Genomic DNA, 16,054 nt, shown 5'->3' with positions numbered 1-16,054 from the left:
CTGTGTTTGTGGGAATTTAGAGGAGGATCCCTTGTGATTAGAGATATTAGAATTAGATGAATTCTCCAGTCTCCTCATTTTAAATCCAGAAATGAAGGCTCAGGGAGGGGAAGTCACTTACACCAACAGAGAGAGAGAGAGAGAGAGAGAGAGAGAGATGGAAACAAGATTACAAATAATCCAATCCAATTTCTTGATTTTACGGAGGTGGAAGTTGAGTGATCTACCCAAGATCTTGCACTACCTTTGGGTCCTTACCATGTGTCATGCAATATACTAAGTAATCAACATAGTTTATCTCATTTATTACTGACAGCAGCCAAAAGAATAGTTGATATTATTGCCTCCATTTTATAGATAAGAAAACTTAGGCTGAGAGTGGTAGAGTAACTTGTCCAAGGTGAATCAGTCAGCTGGCACAAGGTGGAGTTGGGATTTAAACTTGGAAGGATTAACACCTCTAGCCAATAGGTTCCACTGCTCCCAGCAAGCCCCTGGTATTGTGGATACAAAGCTCAAGTGAACAGACCCAAGATTAACATCCAGTCACTCAAAACTTGCTTGTTTTTAACCAAGAACTGAAGTGTTGAGATCATACAAGCTTTTTCATAAGAGTAAAGTAAAAGCAAATATACAGAATAGTTTATATTAATGATTTGACAGTGCAGCAGAACTGTCCTGAAAGGTCATTATCTTCAGTGATAGTTTTTTTTTTAACATCAAAGTTTTAGTGTTTGTTTTAAACATGCACACAGAAAAGAGAGACTAGTAGAATGCTGAAGTGTTTTAAATTAACTGAAACATCCTAATACTGCATAACATTTTCAACATATATCTCTTAGAAAATGACTTTTCTCACATAACTGCAATATTACTTCCTACAATACCATTATCACACCTGAAATTTAATAATAATTCCCTAATACTACCTAATACTCAGTCCATACTCAAATTTCTACTATTGTCCCCAAACTGTCTTTTAAGTCTTTTTTTGTTAAAATCTGGAGCTGATCAAGCACCAAGATTGCCTTTGCTTGTTTTATCTCTTTAATCTCTTTTATCTAGAATGTCCCATTTTCTCCTATGCTCCTACTCTCTCTCCTTCCTTCTCTTTCTCTTCCCTCCCTCCCTTCCTTCTTCCTTTCCTTCTGTCTTTCTTATTTTTAAGTGACATTCACTTGTTAGAGAAACCTGGCCAGCAGAACTGTAGAGTATCCCTCTTTCTAGATATGTTTGTTTCCTCATAATGTCACTTAACTTGCTCCTATATTCTCTATATTTCCTATATTTTAAAAGCTTAACTAGATTCAACTTAAACATTTTTGACAAGAATACTTCATGGGTGAAGCTATATGTTACATATCAGAAGCCACGTGGTGTCAGGCCACCCCACCAGCAGTGATGGATACCAAGATAAATCACTGAGTCAAGGTTGTGATGTATAGACCCTTCCCCGGCAGAACCACATTCCACCCTTTTGACCAGCCGGCAATCAGGGATTAATATCTCCACACCATCCAAATATACAATTTCCCAGCAACCCTTCATCTAATGGGTTTATTATCTAATGGAAATCCTTGCCTGAAAAACCATTTTATTCAAAATAGTGACTTTCCAACTCTGTCTTATCCCTATGCTCGCCAGGGATTTTAAAAAGAGCTTTCTTCATCAACTAGAGGTTATTTGACTACTCTGGAATATATTTCCTACTAGAAAGGATAAATGCTTAATTGTTTACCTTTAATTGTCAATTTCAGAGTAAAGTGTTAGTATAATAGTCACTTCCAAAGGTGGTATGTGAAGTTTTTCAGTGGTAGAACTGAAAGGAATTCCCACTTGCAGTGCTTTTCCACTGAGATTCATTTCATCACCTAAAGCACTCATAACAGGTCACTGACAAATTAACCTGTAACATACAGCCAGTTCTGAGAAACTAGATTTCAACATCAACAAGTAAAAGAAAGATCAACATCAATCAAAGAAAAAATTGATAAACTAGATTAAAAATAAATAAAATTAAAAAATTTTGTGCATCAAAGGACACTATCAACAGAATGAAAATATAAACCATAGAACAGGAGAAAATATTTGCAAATCTTATATCTGATGAGAGTCTAGTATCTAGAATATACAAAAACCTCTTACACTCAACAAGAAAAAAAAAAAAACCCAAATGATTCAATTTGAAAATGAGCAAAGGACTTGAATAGACATTTCTCCAAAGAAAATATCCAAATGGCCAATAAGACCATGGAAAGACGCTCAACATCATGGGTCATTATGGAAACACAAATGAGGTATCACTTCACACCTACTGGGATGGTTATAATAATAATTAAAAAAAAAAGACGATAACATTTTAAACCACCAACATTATTTTTACAGGATAATCAGATTAAATTTAATTCTAATTTATGACATCTTTCCTAGTTTTCACAACTTTCTGTGATTACATTCTTGGTTGGATTTTTCAACCTCAGTGCACCCATAGAATTTTATCACTGGCAATTGGACCTACTTTGATGTGGAGCTAAAATCTTAAGAGCTGCAGGAATAGCAACATTTGTTCATTTATTGTCCTTCATTAGGCAATGGTGACATCAAAGAGAGCAACTTCAGAAGCAGAGATACACCCTTGGAAAAAACAAAGAAACTTCCCTTCATCTTTGAACACCTTGATAGGACTGACCTTGATCTGTCAGCTGCCAAAGTGGTATGATTTGAGTGGTGCACAGAAGAACTTTCAGCTTAAATCTATCCCCACCCACCTTTTCCACTTTGCCTTCTGGGGCTCATGGTTAATTATCTGCAAAACCCCCCATTAAAAAAAATTTTGTTTTAATTGAAGTATAGTTGATTTACAATGTTGTGTTAGTTTCAGGTGTACAGCAAAGTGATTCAGTTATACATGTATGTATTCTTTTTCATATTCTTTTCCATTATAGATTATTACAAGATATTGAATATAGTTTCCTGTGCTATACAGTAGGTCCTTAGAATTGTTTATCTATTTTAGATATCATAGTGTGTATATGTTAATCCCAAACTCCTAATTTACCCCTTCTCCCACCCCCTTCCCCTTTCCCCTTTGGTAACCATAGTCCCACAGTTTGTTTTCTAAGTCTGTGAGTCTATTTCTGGTTTGTAAATAAGTTCATTTGTATCATAACCCTCTCCACCCACCCCACCCCCCATTTTGAAATATCTTCTTTGAACATTTCCTTCACCTTCTTTTGCTCTAGCCCAGGTTCTCAGTGGAGGTAATTTTGCCCCACTCCCCTAGGACATTTTGCAATGTCTGGGGATATTTTTGATTGTCACACTGGAGGTGGTGCTACTAGCAACTAGTGGATAGAGGCCAAGGATGCTGCTAAAGATCCTACATGCACAGACAGCCTCCATAACAAAGAGTCATCAGGCCCCATCAGTAGTGCTGGGGTTGAGATCCCCTGACTGCCCTGGAGGAACTCCTTCCCCTGCAGCCTTCTCAAAAAGTGTGTTTTCTTGTAACCGGACTTAGAAGTATCTTATCTTATCACTGCTTTCAAACAATTTCCCCCCTCTAAATCCTTGTAAGAAAATTTCCTTTTGAATTTCATATCAGACTTGAGCACGCACTTCCTCCCCTTACTTCAGTACCTCCACTGATTTGCGCTTTTTTTTCACTGTCATTCTCTTCAACACTGCAGTCTTAAATCTTGGTGATTTCACTCTCCACATAGATGATCCAGCGTCCTAGACCCTCTCAGTTCCTTGTATTCCTCTCCTGCAAGAATCTTAATCTCCAGCCCTATCTCAATTACTTGCTCGCTTATCATTGTTTGTCATTGACTTTAATTGCAACTTCTCCATCATTTCAATGCAAGCGGTCCACTTTGTGACCACTACCTCCTATCAGTTTAGCTCATTCTCTCTAGTGGTCTGATTTCCACAAAACTTCAATCTGATTAGGATAGTCAGTCCATTGATCCTCACATTTTCTTGTCCCTGGTAAAATCCAACCATCCATCTACATAGAGCCTACACCGTGCAGCTGAATGTGGCTGAAGAAAATCATTCAATTATTCAAGCAAACAAACAGAAAAACTGTTCTCTTCAAGTTTATGACCTCTAGCCTCAAGTGGGCCCTTAATGCTACCCAGCAATATAGTTCCATATTTACTCTCCTCTACTAGACAACTATTTTATTTCTTTACTCTTTCTTTTTTTTTCAGCTTTATTGAGGTATAATTGCAAAATAAAATTGTAATATATTAAAAGTATACAACATGATGATTTGATATACGTATACATTGTGAAAGGATTCCCACCATCAAATTAATTAACACATCCATCGCCTCATATATTTACTTTTTTTCATCTTGGTGAGAACACTTAAGTTCAACTCTCTTAGCAAATGTCAACTATAAAATACAATACAATACTATTACCAACCATAGTCACCATTTTACACTTTAGAAAGTCAGATTCTTATTCATCTTATAACTGAAAGTTTGTACCCTTTTATCAGCCTTTCCCTATTTCCCCCACCTCCCAGCCCTTGGCAACCACCATTCTACTTTCTGTTTCTATGAGGTTTTTTTTTTTTTTTTTTTTTTTTTTAAGATTCCATATGTAAGTGATACTGTGCAGTATTTGTCTTTTTCTGTCTAGCTTATTCCACTTAGCACGATGCCCTCAAATTTCATCCATGTCATCACAATGGCAGGATTTCCTTCTTTTTTAAGGCTGAATGATATTCCATTATATATATACACCATATTTTCTTTATCCACTCATCTGTCAATGGATACTTAGCTTGTTTTCATACCTTGACTATTGTGACTAATGCTGCAATGAACATGGAATATATACCCAGAAGTGGAATTGCTGGATCCTATGGTAGTTCTAAGTTTAATTTTTTGAGGAAACGCCATACCATTTTCCATAGTCGTCGTACCAGTTTACATTCCCACCAATAGTGCACTAGGGTTCCCTTTCTCCCACATCCTTATCAAAACTTGTTATTGCTTGTCTTTTTGAGAATAGTCATCCTTACACTTGTGAGGAGATATCTCATTGCAGTTTTGATTTGCATTTCTCTCATGATTAGTAATATTGAGCATCCTTTCTTGCACCTGTTGGCCATTTATATGTCTTCTTTGAAAGAATGTCTATTCAGGTCCTTTGCCCGTTTTTAAATTGGGTTATTTGTTTTTTGACTCTTGAGTCGCTTGTATGTTTTGGATATTAACCCCTTATCAGATACATGGTTTGCAAATATTTTCTCCTTTTCTGTTGATGCCTTTCCATTTTGTTGATGATTTCTTTTGCTGTGCAGAAGCTTTATTGTGATTTTGTTAAATCAACTTTTGTTAAGCTGAGCCCCAGGGTGCCATGTGGTTCAATAAAAGACCACAAGGAAAACTGAGATAGAGAAGATTATTACTCACAGGTCCTGGAGAAAGTACATAGCACGAGGCCTTATGGGGCCACACAGGGAGGGTCCAGGCAGGGTATAGGCAGTGAAAGCGACAGGACCTGGGGCACGTGCCTTTATTAGTGTCCAAAGGTAGAGTGCTTCGGGATTCCGGGGTTAAGTCTGGATTGGTCAATTCAAACAACAGAGAGTGGGATTTTGGTAAACTTTAAGGACTGTTTTATCTAAGGTATGCACAAAAGGAAGGCCCTGGGAGGCAGAGGAAACTGTTTATCACAAAGGCTGTTGGAGGAGTCATATCAGGAATTTACTTTTGTATTTAACTCTGGAGGTTGCTATCTAGGGCAGTTGTCTGCATGAGGGGCTTGTGTCAGGTTAAAGACCCCAAAAGGTCATTTGGCCAAACAAAAATGGATGCCAAGGCAGCAATACCATGGGGTAGCTTAATTAAACTCTCAACAATCCATCCTGTAATGCCTCAGCATCAGGAATACACAATCACTTGTGCAGCAGATATGTTAAAGGACACGGGGATTTTTTTCAGAAGCCATTGTAAAGCGCATTTAACCAAGGGAGTAATGATGGAGCCTGTGACAAATAGACTTGCTACCTTTTGAAATGCAGTTTAGCTATTGCCCCCAGGTGAATGGAGCGAGCCATGAGAACAAATCAGGAACCTTGAGGAGTGTGGGAATTTGTTGAAATATTTTAGTTATATGATGCAAGGTGTGCAAACCTTGACATATCTTATGAAGGTTGGCCTGTACCTTGTCCTGAGTTGTTCCTGTACATGCAGCAAGAGATGCCCTGTGAGGAACAGCCAATAGGAAATATAACACCCGTTGATTGTTCATCATCTTTTGTGCTAGTGAGTCATCAGACTCAGAGTATAGTATAGCATCTGCCTGTGTTGGTTAGGGTGGCTGATAATTGCTGGGTGGTTTTTAATATTTGATCTGCTTGCTGGGCTAGGGTGGAAGCACCTATTCACAGGCCTGCCAGTCCAGTGGTGAGAGCCAGTCTGAATAGGATAGGGATGAGAATGGCTCTTTTGGTACACGGACTGGTTGTTTCTTGTATTGCAGGCGCTCAAGGTGCTCCGGGCTCACAGATTTGGGCAGACTGAAGAACCCTCATGGAGCCATGGGTATCTCTGACATGCCTTTATTGAGGATTCAATGGCAGTGGTGGCAGCAGCGGAAAATCCCGTCCTCCTTATATAGCAAGGCAAACAAAACCGGTATCTAGTCAACTACGTGAACTATGTGGACTAACCATTGCACTTGTGCAGTGCAAGTTGTCATTACAAAACAACACAGGGGTATTGCGCATGCAGGATAATATTGCTGCATCACTGGGCACTGGTTGTCCAACGAGGGGGCCTAACTGACTCCATTTTCCCTACATTTCTCTAGCAGAGAAATGCCAAGACGGTAAAGGGTGGCTGGGATAGTAAAGGTAACAACAGTGTTGCAGTAATAGGGGTCATCTTGTGGATTGCTTGCATATGGGGCAAGATCAAATGGACTTGCTCCTGGCCTCTTGAGTTAGGTCCACAAAAAAAAGTTTGAATGAGGCATTGTTTACCATTAAGGGACAGTGAACATAAGGGTGAGGTTCTGCCTTTCGTGTTCTAGTAGAATTGTTAGCCTTTTGAAAGTACTCCCATGGGGAGTTAATTATTTTGATACTTGCCCACAGGGTGCCCCATTTAGGGTCTAGATTAGAGGGTTAGTTTAGCCTAAATGAGGCTCGTGGTATTTTGGAAGGAATTAACACAAGGGGCTGATCACTAGAAAGAACTGCAGGATAGACAGCCCTACATGGGCTGTTGGTGTGACCCTGTGTGTTAAGAGACTCCTACATAGTTTTACTTGCAAGGTCTGGGCTGCTATCTTGAAGGTATGTATAAATATAGTTTTGTCAGATCTGGCCCACTTAGTTGTGGTGTGGGGCAGGGTTGTGGTTTACAATGGGAGGGGCTTATGGATAATATGTGGGGAAGAGTGGAGGTAGCAATTTTGAGTGCAGAGGAAGTGCTGGTGGTCATGGTGTGAATAACAAGGGATACTGGGTCTGTTGTGGGTTCATCATGTGAAAAGTGAAAGCTGTAATCTAGTACACCGGGCAGTGAACGCAGCCTCAAGAGGTCTCTAACTGTGGAATCCAAATAGGGTAAGCCAGGGGTGTTGCACTAAAGTGCCTTATTGTGGCTGGTGTGGTTGAGAATACCTTGTTTGGCTTACCATAAAGGTGAAATGATGTCTAGTGCTGCAGGGGGCTTAGAGTTTTGCAAGTGTTTTGATGGAGGGAAGGTTCATGAGGCAAGCAGTTAGCTATTTTGGGGAAATAGTTTTATATTTCAATGTTTTTCGAGGGGAGGTAATTAGGTTTATTTATTTATTTTTAATGGAGGTGCTGGAGTTTGACCCAGGATCTCATGCATGTTAAGCATGTGCTCTACCACTGAGCTATACCTATCCCCCACACACCGGGAGAAATAGTATTCTATGGGGCCCTCAGGGTTAGTCCAGTGAAGGCATTTTTGTATCTCTGCCTGGAGGTTAACAGTCATCATAGTCATTTCCTTCCTGGTGTGGAGGCCATCTGAGAAGGGAAAGTCCCAGTGTCCAGGGAGGTTGGAGTGTATTGCCTTCCTCGTCTTTCTCTTGGGTTGTGGTGTCACCATCTGCGATGCAGTCTTCTCCACGGTGAGCTCTTGGGCTGGGGCCATGTCATCTGAGGTGTTAAATGTTCTTGGGGTTGGTGGAGGCCAGCTCAGGGAAGCATAGCTTCCCAGGTAGGGATCCATGAAGGACAGGAGTAGCTGGCTAGAGTTAAATTCTCTGCATATGCTCCATACATACGCTCCAGGCCTGGCTCAGGATGGAGCTGCAAGAATGGGTTCCACTGCTAGTTGAGCAGATCTCAGTGATCTCTGTCAGAGGTGGAGCATATGATGTACCTGACCGAGCTTGGTGGGGACTCCAGCCACAATTTATATAGATTCTGGGCACACTGATAGGCTAGTTGGAAGGACATTTTGTGGATAACAGCTTTACAATCCAGAGATCACCCCATTAAAATTATAGTAAGTTCATTAGCGTACAAACCTGTCAACTGGATGAGTTTGATTTGGTTATGCTGGGAGGGCCATTCTGACTGGGATACAGTTTGAAGCATGATATGAGGAGGGAGCGACTCATTTAAGCATTACTTCGATTGGTATTATTTAAAGTAGAGGGATGTGAGCCCAGGGTCAGAATCCACACCTGGGGGCTCCCTCACTGTAACCCTTCTAACAGGGCCTTTCAGCATCTGGCGCTTAGCCATCCTGTGATGCATTTGTGCACCTGGCTGATTTTACTTTAGCACACCTGAGACCTGAGACAGAGTTAGGCCTGACGGGATCTACTAGCAACCCTATTAACCAGGCTGTAGGCAATAAGAGTGACAATCACTGCAAAGGAGAACATTTGCTTTTGACTAGCTTTCAGGGCCTCCTTTGGGGTGAGCAATTTAAATACTGATCAAAGGCTGAAAGTACTTGCTTTGGAACAAGAGGTCATTTACCTCTTCCTTTAAGGTTGAGTTGGGAGGATCTGTGCTGAGTCTACTGACAGCACCGTAGATCCCAGGGTTTCTGCTTGGATTTCATTTCCTAATGTGACTGGCATCCACTAGGTGGAGGGCCTCTTTTCCTCTCTCTGAGATCCACACAGTTCTACTAGTGAATCCTCAAGCTATAATTTCAATCTTCTGGACAAATTTCGATGAGTTCGGTTTACTTAATCAGCCTTTATAACCTGAATAGTGAGGCAAAGCCTATGGCCTTAACTTCGAGCCTGGTAATAGAGCATTGTTTGAGCCAATAAAATCTGTATAATCATGATCTCCATGCATTTTAGTAGGGGTTGTCTCCTTGGGTTCTGTATTATAAGAGGGTCAAATTGCAAAATCTGTCCTCAATAGAGTCACTGGCATGTGGAAGATGGCGAGATGATTAAAAAATCAAAACAGCAAAGGGAGCATTCATTTGGTGAGCTCATGTGAACTCTCTGATGACTTGGAACGGTGCCTGGTACAAAGCAGATTCAATACATATTTATTTGATAGAATGAATGGGATGTGCCTGAAAGTCTACCTCTGCCACTTCTCTGAATTGACATGTTGCTCAGTTATTTGGGAGCTTAATAGATTATAATATACTGACCCACTTAGATTTTCAAATCTTATCAAGGAATTCATTTTGCATATTCTTTACCACCAGAAGAGGGCAGGCTTGGAGGGAAGAGTAGGTAAGAGACTGTAATCAGTCATACATGTAGGACCCTACCTGATTTGGAGACTCAAAGCCACGAGGTGGCAGTGTGAGCATGCCGGAAACCCAAGGTCAGGGATCCAGATTACAGGGGGGTCTCTGAATGCAGGTCAGTGCCCCAAACATACACATTTCCCTATTTTTTTCTCTTAAATTACAGTCAGTTACAATGTGTCAATTTCTGGTGTACAGCACAATGTCCTGGTTGTGCATATATATACATATATTTGTTTTCATATACTTTTTTGTTAAAGGTTATTACAAGATACTGAACATAGTCACCTGTGCCTATTTTTTTTTTTCTTTTGGTCATGGTGATTTTCCTTTCTACCTTCTCTTACGGAAAACTCAGAACCCTTTTGTATTCATTTTGAATGTCTTCCCTTCGTTAAGTTTTGTTTTTTGTTTTGGTGTAATCCTCTTCCTTACCTCCGTCATCTCAACTGGTCACTGATCTCCTACGCCCGAGTTGAGTGTTTTTCTTTCTTGTACTTGGTGGCTGACCTGCATCCTTGTATTTCGCTAAAAATTGTTTCAAATCCTTTGTCACAGAGGTAAGGTGAAAATTTATGCAGTGAATACGGGGAGGTGAGTAGCTTTGTGGATATGAGTATGAATTTGGAGGTCAGACACACATGGCTATGTATCTTGGCTTTACACCTTACTGGCTGTGAGATCTTGGGCATGTTACTTCTCTGAACCTCAATTTTCTCATCTCTTAAATGGGAATATTAGCTACATGATACAGTTATAAAAAGTAAACAGAGACAATGTATGTAAGGTACATCACAGTAAGTGCTTGATAAATCATTACTGTGTAGTAGAGCAAATTCCCTAAATTACCTAATCAGAATCTAAAAAGATAAAACAGCCCGGAACAACAGGCTAAATCTACAAGGTGAAATTTGTAAGCTTAAATTTGACACTAATTTGTGAATCCCAACTCTCCTTTTTATTATCTGTGACCTAGGACAAGTTACTCAAACTTTTAAAGCCTTAGTTTCCTCATATAATGGTATTTTAAAATAAGATTCTTCCTGTCCCCTTAGTGAGTTTAAATGAGTCTCCTCAAAATGACTTTAAATGAGTCCCCCCAAAATGTTACTAGTTATCCCAAATTCCAAAGTGGTGGGTAAGATGACCAAATCAGAAGTTGAGGAGGCGGTTGAGCAGATTCCCCAGCCTTAACTGACCACACCCCATCCCCAGGGGAAGGCTGGGGGTTAGAAGAGGATGTTTGGAGAGAACTGTCACTGTTAGTATCCTGTGAGGTCTTAACCACTGAAGTGAGGTCCCTCTCATGCTTTGCATTTAGTTTCATGTGTCTTTATTCTCCTTTTATCTGGCAAGTTCTTCAGCAATTTTTGTCTCTCATGACCTTGACACTTTTAAGGTTATAGGCCATTTATTTTGCAGACCATAGCTTAATTTGAGTTTATTGGATATTTCCTTGTGATTAGATTGAAAATTTGCATTCTTAGCAGGAATACTTCACAAGTGATGCTGTGCTCTTCTTAGTACATTACATCAAGAGGCACGTGGTGTCAGTTTGTCCCATCATTGTTCACGTTAAGTTTGATTGCTGGATGAGGTGGTGTCTGCCAGATTTCTCCACCAGAAAGTAACAATTTTCCCGTTTGTAATGAATAACTATTTTGAAAGGAGATATTTTGAGACCCCCTAAATCTCCTTGTCCTCATCAAACTTTCACCAACTATGTTTAACATCCACTGATGATTCTTGCCTGAATCAGTTAGTGTTGGATGATTGCAAAGTGAGAAGTTGGAAGTCAGCCTATTACATGGGACTGGACATTTTAATTACTGAACTAAGACTTTAAGAAGCCTAAGAAGCAGACTTTTTATTTTCTAAGAGTGACTGCAAAAGTCACAGGACTTGCCTTAGATTTCATCCCTACAGAACTGGTTTGAATGGAAAGTGGAGAAAAGAAAGACAGTAGTTTTTCCAGTTATAACTTATGAGTCCTGCCTGATTAGTGTATCAGCCATACTCAGATCTAATATGACATAATAATAATGGCTACTTCATAGATTGTTGAGGAAAGTGTGGTAGTGCAAGTAAAATGCTAAGCACCTCTTGGTGTGCACACTCCTTTGCATTGTGACTTGTTGCTTCTCCTAGCAAGAAGTGAAGTCTGTTTATCTACCTCCTTCAGTCTAAGCTGGCTTGTTTGTGGTTTTAGCCAAGAGAATGTGGGAGAGCTGTCATTGTGGGAGATCTGAGCCTGGGTTTTAAGAGGCCTTGCAGCTTCTGCTCTTGCTTTTTTGCTGTCCTGATGCTATTGGTAAAATAGTTTCAACCCCTTGGGGACAAGAGACCCTGTGGGGAGACCTGGAGCTCACAACCAGGACAACCACTAGACACAGGAGTGAGGCTGTCTTAGACGACCCAGTGACAGTCGAGCTGCCAGATGATTACAGTTGCATAAGTGATTCCAAGTAAAACCAGCAGAAGAACCACACAGCTGTGCTGAGCTCAAATTGTTGACCCTCAGAATTGATGGACCTCTGAAAAGAGAATATGTGGCCAAGTGGGGGTAGGTGGGGAGGTGAAGGGAATGGTGTTGAGTGGGGGGCTGAAGGTGGAAAGAGGAATGATTATGTTTGAGGGTCTCGTCCCAAAGGATAGGACTTAGGCCGAGAGGTGGATGTCATAGGAAGTAAGATTTACTGTATATTTACTATTTTCTTCTATATATATATATAGAAGAAATTTAAGGAGAATTTCCCTAAAATGAGATAAACTTCCTTTGAAAGTTGTGAGTTTACTGTCACGGGAGGAATTTTTTAAAAAAGGCTGGATGACCGTTACGTGTGAGGGTGATGTAGATGGGATGGATTTAGGTCACACATGATTCCCTTTCACTCTTAGAGTTCTTGGATTCAGAGAGAACTCCTCTGCACATCAGTTTGGCCTGGCAGTTCTGAAAATACTTTCCTTTTAGTATTCACTATAGTGACAATTTTAACAGTTTTCTACAAGTTTACAGCAACAAAGATGATTCATTGCAAACATCTGTCAAAGCTATTGCTTTTTGTCCTTTTGCTTTATAAAATGGCAGAGTTTAAGCTCTGAACAAACTGTTCTCTTCTTCTGAGTCCCTTAGAATTTTATAAATTCTAATAATTAAAAGAATTCAAAGACTCTCATTTTTTCACACATTAACATCTCTGAAATCAGGATGTGTCTGCATTCACCAGCAGCCAGGTGGCAGTTGGGGCATAGATATAATTATCAGTAATTATGGTCATAGCTGTTCAAATTGTCATGACTTCAAATGAATTAAATACATTATTGGTACCATGCATGTTGGATGTAACTGATGTTCAGAGTGACTTACAGAATGGATGCCAGTAATTTGGTAGAGAATCCCAGAGACAATTGGAAGCACTCTTTTAAGCAATGCTGCATCACCAGTATTCTTGGTGGCATGGAACTTGAGATTGTTTAGAAAAAACCCAAGTATTGTGTCAGAGTTTAATTAGAAGCAATTTTCTCCCATTGTAATTGATAAAATGAGGATGAATTTTATAACTGATGGCATCAATTGATATTGATGAACTACAATGGCTATTAACTCAGCTAACCTATATTGCACTTACTATGTGTTGGCCAGCATATTACGAAGGGTTTTACATGGATTATCTCGGTTTTATCTTCACTGGAACTCTACAAGATAGGTATGTTTATTATCCACATTTTTACAAATGAAGAAACTGAAGCCCAGAGAAACTAACATTCCCTGGGTTTTGCCCTTGGTAAGGGATGGAGGCAGGATTCAAACTCAGGCAGTTCGGTTTTAGAGCAAGAGTTTTTAAGTAGTACATAGAACTGTTTCCCATTAGCAATAACAGTTTTTTTGGCCCATGGCATATACTATCTTATTTTGAAATTTCTTCTTTATATGTTTTGTCTCCCCATCGAGGCCTTAAGGATCATTAGATCAAGAATCTTTTCTTTCCCCCTCACATCTGGGTCTTTTACATCCTGTCACTGTGCCTAGTTAATGGTTATTAAATGTCCTGGGAATGAATAGAAATTTACACTCTGTGTTCTGACTTGGTCTTCGGTTATAGCCTTCCTCTGGGGGCTATGTCAGGGCTAATTTAGTTGCAAGAGACAGAAACTATAGTGGAATTGTGTCCTTTTTTTTGATAATGCCATATCCAAGGCCTTCCACCTGAGGAATCTCTCATTAGATGGCAGCTTTTGGGGAGTCTGTGCTGTGCTCCCTTCCTTGACTGCTCCAAAAGAGAGTTCCTTCCTCTCCTACACTTTGTAGCTGGAGCACTGGCAGGTGGCCTTAGGCGTGACCCTGCAGCTTCTTTAAGTTTGGAGCAAATGATGCAAAGGTAAGAAATCATTAAGATTCATTAAATGTACCTGCAGAGGCTAGCAGTGTTGCATAGCAGTGGTAGAGGTGTTCTGGCCAGCCTATCCTTGTTGAAAGACAATTTTTGGGCCACTCCAATGATACCTCAGTTTCTATCCATTTTCTCAGTTTGGTTCTATAGCCTCTTCTTTATTCATTGAACTCCTTTTTTTTTTTTATTTTAAGATAATTAGTTCCTGTTGCCTGTAATCGAGAAATCCTACTGACCCCTTCAATCAAGATGACTTCAGGCAAGACAAATTTATTACAGGGATACAGAAGTGTCTCATGAAACTCATTTCAGATAGGCCTTCCCTGACCACCCTGTATACAATAGTTCCCGCCCCCCTCATCCTCTTATCTTGCTTTACTTTTCCTCATTGCATTTATCATATCCAGACATAGCACCCATTTGTTTGTTGCCGTCACTGGACTGTCTCTCCACAAGAGCAGGGACTTTGATGGCTCGCTGCTATTTCCCCAGTATGGCACATTACTGAATGGATACTTAAATACACGAATACAAGATGCTCATAAGGGACTGGGATTGAAAATTAGAAAACCATCAGGGCCTGGGCAGTTTCTCTCCCAGGGGTCAGTCTCTAGGGCTATATGTTTGTGCATATCTTCCTTTCTCTTCCCATCTGCTTTTTTGCTTCTCTCTACAGGCTAAAATGGAAGAAGGGAGGGATACAGAGAAACAAGATGCCTAAACCAGAGGTTTCTAAACCCAATGCCTCATTAGAATCGTCATTTTAAAAACATTGATTCCTGGGTCTCATGAAAGACCCCCTGTATCAAAATTTCTGCAGTGGGGGTCTGAGAATCTATTGTTTTAAAATCCATGTTTAGCCAGCCAGTCACTGAATTGTAGATGGGTCTCTGAGAACCTCTGTTTTAAACAAATCAAGCTTTCCCCAAAATGTTGTTTAGAGTTGACATCTTCAACAAATGTTCACTGAGAACACCTAATATTAGCCAGGCATAGGTGTAGGTGCTAAGAGACTAGGAAAGAAAACTAAAGTCTTTGACATTGTTGTGGTTGATCCCATACACAGGAAAAGGGAGGGAAATGCATTCTGTTTTTTTTTTTTAATTGAAGTATAGTCAGTTTATAATATCGTGTTAGTTTTCGGTGTACAGCATAGTGATTCAGATATACACATGTGTACTCCTTTTCATGTTCTTTTTCATTACAGGCTATTACAAGGTATTGAATATAGTTTCCTGTACTATACAGTAGGACCTTGTTGTTTCCTTCTTTTTTTTATTCATTCCGTTTCATTATCCAGAAAACAGGCTGGTAGGTACTATTATTATAAGGGTAGAGTCCTAGATGAGATATCGTAAGATCTAATTTCTGAATTTTCTTTTTTTTGGGGGGGGTGCAATAGGAGGTAATTAGATTTATTTATTAATTTTTAATGGAGATAACTTGGGATTGAACCCAGGACCTCATGCATGCTAAGCATGTGTTCTACCACTTGAGCTATACCTTCCCCCCTTATAAGATCTAACTTCTAATCTTGTCTCTGCCACCTACAGGGTATGTCTTCTTGGGCTTGTCATGGCCTTAGTTTCCTCAGCTAAGAACTGAGATAGTATCTTCCCTGTGTACCTCTCAGAGAGTTACAACAATTAGATGATAATGCAAAAATGCTTTGAGAATTACACAAAAGTCAGCCACTATGTTTTCCCCACAGATCCTATAGTTCCCATACATTATTTAGAACACTTTGGTTATGTGTTCCCAACCATCACAGTGAGAACAATAGCATTCCAAAGTTAACAATGTCCTTTTGTGATTGAACTTCACTTCTCTACCACCTGGTTTGAGTTAAGCGCGTTATAAACATTATACACCTTGAGTTTCTATAACACATATTACTGATATCATATCATTGAGTAATATCTTCATTGC

The sequence above is a fragment of the Camelus bactrianus genome, chromosome 7 (genome assembly GCF_048773025.1).
Source record: "Camelus bactrianus isolate YW-2024 breed Bactrian camel chromosome 7, ASM4877302v1, whole genome shotgun sequence".
Taxonomy (NCBI): Eukaryota; Metazoa; Chordata; class Mammalia; order Artiodactyla; family Camelidae; genus Camelus; species Camelus bactrianus.
Note: the sequence above shows the minus strand (reverse complement) of the source record.